At 36.4% G+C, this 14,822-nt stretch overlaps 1 long non-coding RNA gene across 6 annotated transcripts; it reads left to right on the forward strand.

The window, feature by feature from the left end:
- The first annotated feature begins 5,084 nt into the window (after window positions 1–5,084).
- Window positions 5,085–13,233, forward strand: LOC125476312. Of its 6 annotated transcripts, none has more exons than XR_007257590.1 (6): window positions 5,085–5,237; window positions 5,765–6,353; window positions 6,963–7,020; window positions 11,846–11,875; window positions 11,957–12,763; window positions 12,846–13,233. It is a non-coding gene; the product is annotated as an uncharacterized LOC125476312 (long non-coding RNA). The 6 variants fall into 6 exon arrangements; XR_007257593.1 differs by having other exon boundaries at window positions 12,890–13,233; XR_007257592.1 differs by having other exon boundaries at window positions 11,957–12,616; window positions 12,691–13,233.
- Window positions 13,234–14,822: the final 1,589 nt, after the last annotated feature.

Genomic DNA, 14,822 nt, shown 5'->3' on the forward strand with positions numbered 1-14,822 from the left:
AGATCAGGATCGTTTAAGGGCTTAGTTTCACATAAAGTAGACTGGTAAGATAAGCTAATAGGACCACATAATTTAAATTGAATGGTTTAGATTTTCGGGTCCGAGTTTCAAAAATGAGCATTGCATGTGTGTTGAAATTGAGTCTCTAGTAAGAAAACTCTGATGGTGTTTTGCAAATGGTCACATTTTCTTTTGAATTACTTGTATTTTTCCAGTTAGGACTGATTGCAATTTGCAACAAAAAATATTCCAATGATATATGTGTCAGATTCTTGTTCCGTAGGTGTACTTTGAGCCAATCCCAGATCAATATCTTCAAGAGTTCCATACGTTATTCTTTAACATGAATATAGGATATGTTACTTTTCCACACCCTTTTTCTATCCCTCTCTCATAATAATTCCTGGCCTTCTAGATCAGTTTGCTAAACTTCCAATTTAATAAACTTTTCTTTTGTTTTCTTTCTTTCTTGCTTGCTTATGTGTATTTCTATATAATCATTAGGTTTTTTAGTACTCGTTCAGGTGCATGAACCAGACCAATGATATCTAAAGCATATCTGGGAACAGAAACTCTAAGTATCTTAATATTCAAGTTAGGCAAGTGGGGTTGGAAGACATAAATCATGAGTCAAGATATATAGGGCTTACTGCCCCCACACGTTTATTCAACCTAACCTGAAACTAACTTATTAAAATTAACTTAATTAGTTGCAATGGTGGAGCCAAAAATTTAACCTAGGAGGGGTCCAAAGGTCTCAATCTGAAAAGCTCTTTTGATCGTATAAAAATTACTCTGCAATGTGGTGAGCAACCAACTAATGTTGTTTGGGCCTGGTATGGTATCATCTTCATCATCACCTTCTTTAAACCTAAACTCCAAGCCTCTCTCTGACTTTCTTCCTCTCTCCCTTCACTGATTGCAGACCAAAGTCCTTCTCAAGCTCACAAGCAACGGATTGCTTGCACTCCATGGGAGCCACCAATATGATAATATCAAATCAAACACGATGAAAAAAATCAAAGTAAAAACGTCATATTGGAGCCTTAAGCCCATGGACAACCTTGAAAATCATAGGCATAACACTAAACTTTCTTACGTAAAAAAAAGTCAGGATGGATATGGGAGCATCTTGGTTCCTTCATAGCTCCACCTCTAATCATAAGATACCATTTATACTTCTTTATACAGTTCCTACATATATATGCTGATCATTAACTCAAATATATGTGCAAAGTAATATACTCATGCTGACAAACTTAAATTATTGGACAAATGCTTTATATGTGGTCAATGTGTTTTTGAGCCGCACAATATGCATGCATGTTTTGGGTCGTAGATATGCAAGTGGCGGGCAGAAAATTTTCAGGAGAAAAGTGTGACTATAAGTTGCTTGCGTTATTGCCAAGCTGGGACAAGAAGTGTTGATGATGGTATGTATTTCTAACTGGACCCGAGCATTGTGGAGCAACCAAGTTAGGCGTAAAAACGTCGAAGAAATCCCACATCAACATCTGATGTGGCTGCACCATATAATTAATATACAACTGGCAAAAACAGCGATAAACCACACACCCCACAGGCAACATGCTGCCTAGGGCAAGGAAGCCACATATATAATCCGATTAATGAGATCGATAGTCCTCTATGCACTTGAAGAATGGAAAATGATTTATGCACCTTCAATATGTTTCTCTTTTTAATACATTTTTGCTTACAATTGTCTCTTAAAAAGAGAAAGAAAAAAATGTGTGAAAATTATTTTCCATGTCATGTTGTCATCAGACTCACCATCCCCAAAATAATCAATGAGATCGATATAGAGTCCTCTCTCTCTCCACTTGCAGAAACTTCAATTCGTGCAAACTCATCAATATATACTCCATGCCAATTTTCCAATTTTTCCCTAAAGTCCATGCCAATTTTCCACTTATACAACCACTTTCACCAAAGAAATTCTTTATCCTTTACAAAAAGGATGGAACTTTTTACCCACATTTGCTCAGAAATTATAGTTACGTATGTAGTTTGCCAAATCAATGAACTTACTAATTACTATATTTATCAGAAGTACAATTTGATGTGATCATGATCATGGACTGCATTATGAAATTGATTCGTTGAAACCCAAAACCTTAAAACAGTGGATAAATTGGGTCAATGGTCTCCCCATGGTCTCCATTGCAATGACCCTAAACCCTAAACCCAAAGTGTAGATTGCCAGAGAATTGCATCCATAGCTAAGAAGGGAATTGGATATGGTTTTTCTACGGTTTTGCATACCTATAATAGGTTGTACAATGTACATGCAAGCAATATATATTTTATCGTAATTAAAATTAGGAGAATTTGCATGTGCCTTGGAATTCAGGTTTAGGACTTAGGTTATTGAAAATTATAATTACTGATTTTTTATACAAATACAATTGCAAATTTTCCATTCTTTTGGAGGGGCTTTTCCAATCCCAAATAGGAGATCTTAGTGATTCAGGACTAGAAGCAACAAAGACACATCATACAAGGTGAAATTGACTTCCACTTTGTAGAGTTCAACGTAAAGTTAGTTCAATTGAACCAAATTTTGATATGTTAATAGAGTAGGTGCGTAATTGAAAAGACTTGTCGTTATTATAAAGTATATTGCGCGTACGCAACATTACCAATAAATTTGGTGGATTATATTTTCTGAGACGGAAAGAAGAACAAATATGGGGTTGACAGAGTTTCATGCTCGTATTTATCATCACTAGTTTGAAGGACGTTTTTGAATTAGTTGTAAAAGCATGAATTGGATGCAACGTAAATATATAAATATCCACAGTGTGGTGTCAGATCACTTCGCAAATCATTTCAACCAGATTTTGATGCCTAAGACACAAAAACTTGGTAAGTAATTTGCCATAGTATCAAGTAATCCAAATTAACTATGGATTGTGAAGAACGAACATGATTAATTGATTAATTATAAAACTAACATATATGTATCACATTGAATTGATCTTCATTTTGTGAGAGCACTCAACAACTCTGATGGGTTAGCAAGATAGAGCACAATGAGAGATTTTTCAATGTGATCGAAACACGAAACAATATGTCATACGTCTCTACAATTATATAACACCATATAAGCGTACTGCTCTGTATTCCGATTAATACTGAAATCTAGCACTGCAAGTCTGCAATGGCCTCACTTGGGCCCTGGTTTGGTCTTGGAGTAAAACAAACAATGAAACAAACAAAGAAGCAACTTGTGTGTCCATGGGCCTACCCAATTGAATAAACCTGATGCCACTCTGAACCACGTAAAACAGCAGTTGGTCCTACACCCAAAACCCTTGTCCTTGATATTTCGTCTCTATGCATGTTAAACTTTCTTTATCACCAACAATATAGCCTAATTATTAGAGAGGGCCTACTCTACATTTGGGGTTGTGTTTAGGGATGGGCAACGGTTATGGCGGGCAGGTAACCGCGATTATTTAGCCATAGCCGTTTAAGCTTTTACCCACATAACCGTTTACCCATTGAGTATTTACATAAATGGGTATACCCATACCCATAACTGTTTATAAACGGTTAACCATACCCATAACCGTATACCCATTTACCCATAACCGCATACCCATTTACCCATAACCGCGTACCCGTTTACTTTTTTGTTTTTACCTGTCTACCTATTTTTTAACAACTTGAAAATTAAAAAGAAATTTGTCATAATTTTCTTTTTTTCTAACTATTAAATACCGTTATAAGTACATTTAACATGTATTTTTATATTAATGGCAATATTATTTATGAATATATGCAATGTCTCCCAATTATTTGACGGTCAATCTATTACAAAAATCATGCATGGTTGTAGGTTAATTAATATTCTTGTATACATACATATATATGTAAGTGCGCATCAATCTGCTAATAGGCTAATTTGATAAATATTTGGATTTTTATTTAGAAACATATGTTCATCGATCCAAGCCCTTTAATCGATTTCTAATTTTGGGATCAAATATTTATTGAAAACTCGAGGCCAATTAAATATATATATATAGGTACGCATCATCTAATAATAACATGTTTTTAAATGCTCAAGGTAATCATTATCTTTAATTGGTCAAAGCTCCAAAAGACTCCAAAACAAAAATGTCGAACACTAATGCTTTAGCACATTTAATCACATATATTAAACATTAGCCTGTTCTATCAACTATATTTTTCTCTCAAGTGAGGCATAAAAAAAAAAAAAAATATATATATATATATATATATATTATATGGCCCTTTATAACCATTTCTCAGGATATTAAACCTAGTTAGAAACTAATTTTTTTCTTTTTTTTCTTTTTAGTTTTACATATATTAAAATAAACAGTTAAATGGTACCTGTTTATAACAGCGGGTAATACCCATAACCGCCCATTTAAATTTCACGGATAAACGGTTATACCCATAACCATTTATTTATCTAAACGGTTACCCATAACCGTAACCGTCAAATTTAAATGGGCGGATAACCGCAGTTACCCATAACTAATGGGTATTTGCCCATCCCTAGTTGTGTTTGTATGGTTCATGGCTTTGGTGATTTGACACAAAAGGGTAATAGTGGAACTATGAATTCCAACTGTTCTATTTGTCAATTATTTATACAATCTAAGCCACTAGGATTAGACTTTGGTAAGGATGGAGAGATTTTTCAGTGTGTTTAGAAAACGACACGGTACATCAGGTATCCCTTTACTTGTATCATGACACGTGGTGTATCGAGCTGTGTTCCATTAACATAGAAAAATCTCTCGTAAGACGAGTATTGTGGTGGACAGGAGCAGGCCTAGAGTTCGAAACCCTCCAATATAATAAAAAAGAAAATTATTTCTACAATCCAATTCAGGTTGTTTGCTCGGAATATGACGAATGGGACATAGTACTTCCATACTTTCTAAAGAGAGGGTGTGTTGAGTAAATTCCACAGGTTTCCAAAAATGGGCCAATAATTTGTAATCCAAATGGGAAAAAGTTATTCATGGGCCCGCCAGGCCCAAGTCGATACCCCCGAGGTTCAATGTATATCCATTTCCAACACCACTGATCTAAAATCCGCCAGGCCTTGGCACCTCACTCGACACCCGTCGTACAACAGCTTGCTCCATGCTCAGAACTCTCCAAACGCCTCCGTCAGCTCCGCCGCGGGCGACACCGCGGCCATCGTCAGCAACACTCTGTAGCTTTCGCCGTTGGTAAAATTCTTACGCTTTATTGATGTTAAATTTTGGTTTTGTTGGATTAAATTATGCAATCGATTTGATTTAGGAATTTTGCTCCCCTATATGTACCAAAACAAATGAAACCTTGTGCTGTAAATTAAGCTAGGGTTTAGGGATTCTTCTCAGCCTGATGAGCTCACTCGAAAAAAAAATTTCAATAATTTGGCCGACTCAATCCATTTCCATTGGAATTGGGCATAAATCACGAGCTACATTGTTCCCAAAGCATCAACTTTGCTTGCAAAAGCTCTTCCATGATGGAAGAACTTATCTTGGTTGTAGCCAATGACAATTCTTGCCTTGTTTTTGCACATCTAAGAGCTGGGTTAACATAAGTTGTATAATCGGTTGCATTCTTATGTACTTTTTTGCATTGGTGTTGTGTATTTATCTATGCGCAACATTGTAATCCCAGTTAACAACTTATTCATCTGCAAATCATACCTTGTCTAAAAGTGTGTTCTTTTGTGTGTTACTGGCTTTGTTCGGCCACCGACCAGTCCGATCCTGGCCCAGATTGGTATTCAGAGCGTTTTAATCACTTACATGTCCAATCAAATTGGAGAATTGTTGAACTGCGTGAATGACAACTGCATATGGAAAGTCCATGCGACCAAGTCGCGAGGCTGATTATTTTATGACAACAAAATATGATAGCCGCCACTCTTGTTCATCAGATGCTAAAAATGGCGGTTCAGTAGATGCTAAAAATGGCAGTCAACCACAAGCAAGCAGCTCTCTCATTGGTGAGTTTGTAAAGTCAAAGTACAAGCGTGTTTTGTGCCAATGCAAACCGAAAAATACCATTGAGGATGTGCGGAAAGATCTTGGAGTGGATATAAGTTATTCGACAGCTAGGAGGGTCTTTGAATGTGCATTGAAAGATATTAGGGTATGACCACAAGAACTTTCTTCTAAATGGAGGTCATGCGAAAGGTGCAAGAAGGAAAGATTTTCATCTCAACCAAAAAAAAAAAAAAAAGTCTCATGGAGAAGAACAGTCTACACGGAATTGTGGAAAATGTGGCTCAACTGGTCATTACCGTAAAACCTGCAACAACGCTATTACTCTTCATCTCAATTTCGAAAGTGAGTTTGCTACCTAGAATTGGGACACGAATAGGCCTGAAGTTGCTGTAGTCATTTATTATGTAGAGAATGCATTATCGTCTTTTCAACTGTTGTAAACTTTTCATGTTTTCGTTGACACTTTTTATTAAGCTTTGAAACTAGCTTGACATATCTTCAAGTAATGTAGCTGAAACGAAAAAAAAAATGTAAACATGGTTTTGAAGTACTTTATATGAAGCCTTCCGAGCCTGCTGAAAAAGATTTCAAGTATAGTACCTGAAACCACTTGAACATTCGAAATGGTCTTGAAAAGAATACTGAAAAAAATTTGAGTCCAACCCAAAATGGTTCAAGCTCAGCATTTTGAAAGGCGTTTACGGTTTATTTGTTTATTTATTTTTATTTTTGTCCTTTTCTGTTTTACATCATCAATGATGTTGAAGAGAACTACTCAAAACCCAACTGCTTGGGCTTGTTATGGTTTTGGGTAAGATTTTGACATCCTTTGTATGCCATTTAGGCGCAAAAAGATAGGTATATACTTACCCTTAAAAGAAGCTGTGCAAAAACTAGGTATGATGCTTACCATTCATGTGAAAATGATGTTATTTTGGCTTAATGTTCCAGGAGTAATGAATGGCGTGAAACAAGGGGCTTTATGGCTTCAGCAACAGGTGAAGCAAAGGTATGTGTGGTTTTGAATTTTAATTTTACGTTTTTTGTTTTGTTTAAAGAGTATGGTCTTCGTTGTGAGCGTCGGTTTCTATAAATTTTAAAGATTTGTCCTTTTCCGTAGTTTGGCTTGATTGGAAAGCTTCTATCAGTTAGCTTTCTGAGTTTCCATAGCGAGGGGGATTTTAGTTGTTGTCTCGCTGATTCTCTTTTGAGTTTTCTTTGCGGACATCTTTTCCAATTGTGTAATTTTGTTGTCATAAGCTATTACATTTAGTTTTGTCCTCAAACCCTTGATTCCTTAACATAATGCAACCCACTTGATAATATTCTTCTAATTGCATTGTTCATTGTAATCCAACATTTAAAAAAAAATTATAATAAATTTAATGAAGAAAAGAGATATAAGGAAAAGGAAGAAATAAATTCATTGGTAGACAACTGAAAGTGCAGATATAGAATTAATAAAAATATGAAGACGTTAATGAAAAGAAAAAAAAATGAAGATTTCTTTTTTATTTCAGAGAGGGAGACCTCATGTCCTTCTATCAAACCCTATGTCTATAATCTATATAAATATCAAATACAATGAATAGATAACTACAAATATAGAGATTGATCTAGGAGAGCTGTTAATGCTTAATAGGATAAAAAAAGTTGTCACATAAAGGTTATGCAGTAAAACTTTAAATCAATCTTATCGCCAACAACCTGCATGAAAGAGTGTCATTAATGCTTAAGAAAAGTAAAATTGCATGAGCAGCAAACACGTTGAAGAACAAATGTAATAGAACTCAATTATTACACATTCTATAATAGGGTGTCATGAAACAATCTATCACTGCTGCTTTTGCATCAGTTAGTATTGGATTTTTTTATCTCATAGAAAAATACAAAATTAAGAAAGGTGACTCAATGTCATAGTCAAGACCATTATGTGAGTGTACGCCAATACCATATTTTTCTGCGAGATGAAATTTGCAATACTACTTCGTAACTGATGCAAAAGCGGTATTGACATGTTTCATGACCATTCTGCAACATGTTCATTGTCCATGCAAATTTTTTTCTCAAGCAGTATGAGCTCTCCATGCAAATTCTTGGCGATAATATTGATTTAAAGTTTCCACTGCATAAGCTTTACGTGTCATATTCACCCTTTTGTAATAGAAGCAGTGGACACCCACATGTTTCTCTGCCTTTCCTTTCTTATGGGTTAAAAGGAAATTCATTGTTGAAGTGAAAATGGCGCCCCTTAAAAAGGGTTTTGAGAAGAAGAAGACAAAAACTAGCAGGAGCAAAAACAATGAAACGGTGAGGAAGATACTTGCTTCTTTCCTCTGTTATACCATGTGCGGGATGATACAAAACCTACTGATAAATAAAAATATTCGGAAAATGGCATTTCTCATAAAACTCATTTAAGAAAAGAAGATACGTTACACAAATGGATCGATTATTCTCTTTTGTCATAAATGGAGTTTGTGAGCTTAATAAGGATCAATTCCAATCATTTACGGATGGTACACCATACCTTCAAGCCCACATCGATGGTGTGATTTCATATCTTGTGAAAGCTGTAACTAATCTTGATTCAAGTTTTAGCTGATATCAGTCACCTGACTTCAAGGAACCTTATACTGGTGGTTCCTTGCTTCCACATCCTAGTCAAGCTTCTGGCCAAGGTGAAATCGGTCGGTGTAGGACAGAGACTGTCTTAACCTCTGAGTAAAGGAAGCAGTGCTTACGTGAAGCCAAAGGAACATCTAAGATGATGAATGCACTAAAAAAGCCTAAGATCAACTCTGAGTTGTCAATTGAAACGGATAAGCATCCGTATCTCTATCAATCTTTAGGCCAAGGTCAGATCATGAATTCACATCGTTTGTATAAGACACAAACTGCCTTGAACTCTGTAAGAGGTAACAGACACTGCTTTGGTGGAGGAGGAGGAAGTGATGTAGATCATGAATTCATCGTTAATGGAAAGAGAGAAGCTTCAAAGAGAGAGCTTCTTCTTTTTAAAGATTCAGAGAACTGCTTTTCTGGGACAGGAATAGCTTTTAATGCGAAAGAGGAAAGCCAAACAAATTTTGATCTCTCACTATATCTATAGCTTTGTATCAGCTATATTACAAAACTCTAAGTGACCATGGAACAGATAAGCCTCGGAAGAGCTTTCTAAAGATGAAAACTCCTTTCTAGGTCACAAATAGCTTTTATGCGTAATAGGAAGGCCAAATTAGTATAGATCGATCTCTAGTTTGTAGCTTTATCTATTCAATGCATATAATTGCCTTATTTACCTTACATGATTATTAAGCAACAAGGTTATTGCAACAAATTTATTTCTATTATTGAATAGGTTTGTACGGTGGAGAAAAGTACCTTATCGGTAAGAATCTGCATGAAAGAGAGTTATTAATACTTAAGAAAAATAAATTGCATGGGCGGTGAACACGTTGAAGAACAAACGTAATAGATATATAATTATTACACATTCTATAATAGGGTGTCATGAAACAACCTGTCACTGTTTACATCAGTTAGTATTGGATTTTGTATCTTGCAGAAAAATACAAAATTGAAAAAGGTGACTCAATGTCATGGTGAAGACCATTTCTTATGTGAGTTTACGACAATACCATATTTTGCTGCGAGATGAAATTTCTTATATTACCCCTTAACTGATGCAAAATCGATACTGACATGTTTCATGACCTTGTTATAAGAATGTGTATTAATTATAGTTCAAGGGCATTTGTTTTGCACGTGTTCATCCTTCATGCACATTTTTTTTTACTTAAGCAGTATGAGCTTTGCTGATAAGATTGATTTAAAATTTCCTCTACATGAGCTTTACGTGGCAACTATTTTGGTCGTATTTGTGTAACGTGTCTTCTTTTCTTAAATGAGTTTTATGAGAATTGTCGTTTTCCGAATATTTTAATTTATCAATAGGTTTTGTAGCATCCCCACACATGGATATAACAGGCAAAGAAGCAAGGCATCTTCTTTACCCCTTCATTGCTTTTGCCTAGTTTTTAAGTTCTTCTTCTCAAGGCTCTTGTTAAGGGTTGCCGTTTTCACTTCAAGAATGAATGTCCTTTTAACTCCTAAGAAATAAAAGGCAAACAAACATGTCAGTGTCCACTGCTTCTATTGCAAAAGGGTGTTACAAAATCGTCAGGCTCTAGAGGGCCATCTGGGCCATCTTAGGGTAAAGAAGAGCTAGATTTATGCTAGCCATTTCAACAACTCGACAAATACGACTTGCAATGCTCCTCCTTTCAGCATCCAAGTAATCTCATCAGTAAGTTAACCTCTCCCTTGAATTTCTCCACGAGATTCGACTCAAATCAAAATAGCCGGGTGAATGTGAGGGCCTATGAGACCAATACAAGCGCCATGCCTCCAAAATTTTCATCTAGCAGTGGCTATGATGAAATCCCAGATTCTAAACCTTTATCCTTTATGGCTGCTTCCTCTGGTAGCGCAGTACCAACTGGTGTCCCTTCCAGCCCATTATTCTCTTATGTCATAAATGGAGTTTGTGAGCTTAATAAGGATTGATTTCAATCTTTTACGGATGGTATGCCATACCTTCAAGGCCACATTGATGGTATGATTTCATATCTTGCGAAAGCTGTAACTGATCTTGATTCAGGTCATGGCTCAAATTAGTCACCTGGCTTCGAGGAACCTCAAACTGGTGGTTCCTTGCCTCCACATCCCAGTCAATCTTCTGGCCAAGGTGAATTTGGTCGGTGTAAGACAAAGACTGTCTTAACCTCTGAGAAAAGGAAGCGGTGGTCCTTATGCAGCCAGAGGAAGTGCTGAGATGATGAATGCAATAAAAAGGCCTAAGATCAACTCTGAGTTGTCAATGGAAACAGATAAGCCTCCACATCTCTATCAATCTTCAGGCCAAGGTGAATTGGTCTGTATAAGACAAAACTGCCTTAAACTCTATAGGAGGTAACGGACACTGGTTTGGTGGAGGAGGAGGAAGCGCTGAGATCATGAATTCACTGTCAATGGAAAGAGAAAAGCCTCTGGAGAGAGAGCTTCTTCTTTTTAAAGATTCAGAGAATTGCCTTTCCGGGTCAAGAATAGCTTCTAATGCGAAAGAGGAAAGCCAAACAGATCTTTATCTTTTGCTACAGTCTGTAGCTTTGCTTCAGCTATATTACAAAACCCTAAGTGATCATGGAACAGATCAGCCTCGGAAGAGCTTCTAAAGATGAAAACTCCTTTTTTGGGTCACAAATAACTTTTATGTTAAATTGGAAGGCCAGATAAGTCTAGGTCAATCTCTAATTTGTTGCTTTATCTATTCAATGTATTTGTAAGTAGTGAATATTTATAAATAAATATGGGTTTGATAGAAGAACATGAGCTCTCCCTCTCCCTCTCCCTCTTTAAAATGAAAAGAAATCTTAATTTTTTATTTTCATTAATGATTTCATATTTTTACTCATTCTATACCTGCACTATTCTGTTTCTTTTTCATCCTCGAAGTAAATGTATTGTGTTTAGGAAATAGACTGAGATACTGTGGTGTGCCTCTGTACTTTATTACTAACTATAGTCTGCACCTTCAGTTTTGGTTTATAAGTCTGGCGGAGTAATCGATCCACTCGAACTTGCTTAAGCCTTAAGATCATCTTGCATTATTGTTGTCTTATACATTGTTATCCTGAATATGATAAGGTTTTCAAGTCTTCGTATCCCTCTTTCTGTACTATCTTGTACAATGCATGTAATTGCCTGATTTACCTTACATGATTACTAAGCAACAAGATTATCACAACAAATTTATTTCTGTTATTGAATAGGGTTGTACAGTGGACAAAAGTACCTTATCGGTAAGTGACATATGGTCCTTGCACTCTCAGAAATGCTAGTTATTTTGAATTCTTAAACATTTTGCTGTTGCATGCCCGCAGAAAATTTGGTGCGACTATTACTGGTGATCCTGCTGGTTTTAATTGGACATGTCAGTGATATACATCTATGGGGGACACTTGAAATGTTCACTTTAGTGTCTGCATATGGCCTGTTCTTTGATGGGGACCAACGGCCTGGCTCTTGCTGGAGCTTCTGTGGGAAAATTGCTGTATGCCAACTACGGCATTGGCCCATTGATCTATATTTCATATTTTGAGAGATTGAAGCAGAGCTCAAACCATTTGGGAGACATCAGAGTGGCAAACCAGTTTGTTACTCCTTTTATTTGGATTATAAGTCTTGTATGCTTGTAGTGTGATAGTCTTGAAGGGAGTAGCCTTTTTATCTGCACATGTCGGTATCTGTCAGAGGTTGGCTGGACGCCACTTCCGCTGTTCTCAAAAACCAATTGGAAGAACAGGTCTGTCTGGCATGAGAGCCTCCTGACATGGGATGTCAGAATATGAATGTTGATGCGCCGAGGAGAATGGCATCTGGTGGATTTGGAGCAGTGAAAGTTATTTAATCCAATCTTGGCAGGGCATATTGACGCAGAAATCTGGAGATACATTTTGGCTTGCAGTTTCCAATTTAGAAGAAAAGCACTAAAAGATGTATTCAGGTGGACTTCGCTATTATTTTCAAATTGATGAAGCAAGGTAATGCTTCCGCTGTCACCCCCTTTGAAGTGCAGATTTTTTTATGCAGCAATTTGAACACTACATGTTTATAGAGAGAAGAATGCAGTGGCATATGAGATAGCAAATGGAGCTATAACACTCATTTGGGAGTCTAAATTCGACCACGTAAGCATTCTTATTGCTGTTTTTCCCCTGTACAGAATCGTGTTTAGACCTTCATTGCATTATTTTTATGGAATCATTGCAGGAATCTTACTGCTGCATTTCTTTTTCTTTCTTTGTCGATTGGAGGTTGTTCTGTTTATGCGTAGATTGCAGATCATGATCAAGGATGTTAATGAGCAGTTGCAGTCTTCTGTCAAGACAAGCTATAGCTTCTCTTTGGAAATTTATCATATGCGGTGGAGTATGGCGAGAATTGGGTGGGAGGAAATTTTGCTCTCTCTCTCTCTCTCTCTCTCTCTCTCTCTCATAACGACATGTCAGGTGATGAGAGACACAGAAAACGTGAGTGTTTGAACCCACGATAGCCAAGTTTTCTCACGAATGAGAGGCACCGGTTGCTTAGATAGTTACTCGGTTCTTTTTTTAACATAACCAGATTATTAACAATGTGGTTCGGTTTGGTGACGGTTCCTATCTGCCTATTTTATCTTTCCAAAATCAGCAAACCCAACATGTGTTTTTCTTTGAAGTGTCTGCAAACTTGGGTCTGTTTTGCAAAGAGAAGTATCCGATCCAGCAAGGAGGATTAGGAATCATAGGAATTGCAGTGTAGGAGGTTGAAAAATGACGTGCCTCCAAACAACAAATGTAGTGACGTGAATTGGTTGGACTTCAAAGGGATTGGGATTCAAAAAATCCATGCTCATTGCATGGCCATTAGCCCTCCATCTCATACCCTCATTGATTGTGTGATGGTTATGCGACTTGGACCAAACTAAACCCAACAATACAAACTAGACACACCTAAAATCTAGTGTGGTGCTATCCAGACACTTACTTTACTTCTCACTCTTCTTAATTTTCGGTTGGTCGATCAAATGTAATGAAGAAGATCAATAGACAAAAATTAATAAATGTGTGCGGAAGGTACAAAAGGGGTGTGAATACTGAATGGCACTACCCAAAATTAAAAGAAAAAATCTAGCAATGCTCCATGAATTGAGGAACTTGTTTCGCTTCTCCATAAACTCTCGATTTTTTTCACAAACCAACACCTCAACCTCAATTTTGTTACAATTTTTTGCTAATTTTATGAAATGTAGTCACGTGAAAACTTTTAAGAATGTAATTTTACAACGTAACTTAATAAACGCTTGGAATTTTGATAACTAAGCGATGAGAAAGAAATAAGAATAAAATAAACAAAAAATGACCAACAATTTATCGGTGTAACTGAACAAACCAACGTCGAGAGACATCTGCATGAATTAAAAGTGCAAAGCAGTTTTAGAATTAAACTGGAAGTTCAGATGGCAAAATAAAACACGGCGACCATCATTTTTCCCAAAAAATAAAATAAAATTCGGTTTGATTCCCATTTGTCTTTCTTTCGTTTTCAATCATCTCTTGAAGAGAAAAAAAATACTAAACGTATCTCTCAATTTATTTATCATAAACTTATTGGATATTCCTAACCTTTTATTATTATAGCAAAGGATGTAAACACCACTTTTCTATCTTTTTCTTTTTTGGTTAAAATGAGACATTCCCCTTCTTCTTCTTCTTCTTCTTTTTTTTTTTTTTTTTTCAAAAAGTGGAATCAGTTGGTGGCAAAGTTACTACAGGACACTCTTTTGGGGGTCAAGATCACTTACAGAAACGTTCCAGCCTCTTTTTAGCTACCATCGTGTGATTTACAAGCATCAAAAATCGAACCCAGAACCAATCTTGTAAAATACCAGCTTGAAATTTACCTCAATCACTGGACCACCTCATGGTGGTTCCTTCCTTCTCTTTTTGTTAAAATAGAATAATGGTAACTTTCTCCTTTAGCATTGTGGTACCTCCAAGGTTTGATGACTGCAAAATTCTTTTCTTCCGTTTAGAGGAGACATCCCTTTTCTCTTCTTCTTCTTTTTTATTTTTTTTTAGGGACTAGTCAGGAGTCGGGAAGATTCACAGAGACATTTCAGTTCTCATCTAACCACTATCATATGATTCACGAGTGACAATAATCAAACTCAAAACCAGTCATGTGGAATACGAACCTAAAGTTCAC

This window comes from the organism of the source record quoted next, unplaced genomic scaffold (genome assembly GCF_019419815.1).
Source record: "Pyrus x bretschneideri cultivar Hongxiangsu unplaced genomic scaffold, Pyrus_bretschneideri_v1 Contig19, whole genome shotgun sequence".
Taxonomy (NCBI): Eukaryota; Viridiplantae; Streptophyta; class Magnoliopsida; order Rosales; family Rosaceae; genus Pyrus; species Pyrus x bretschneideri.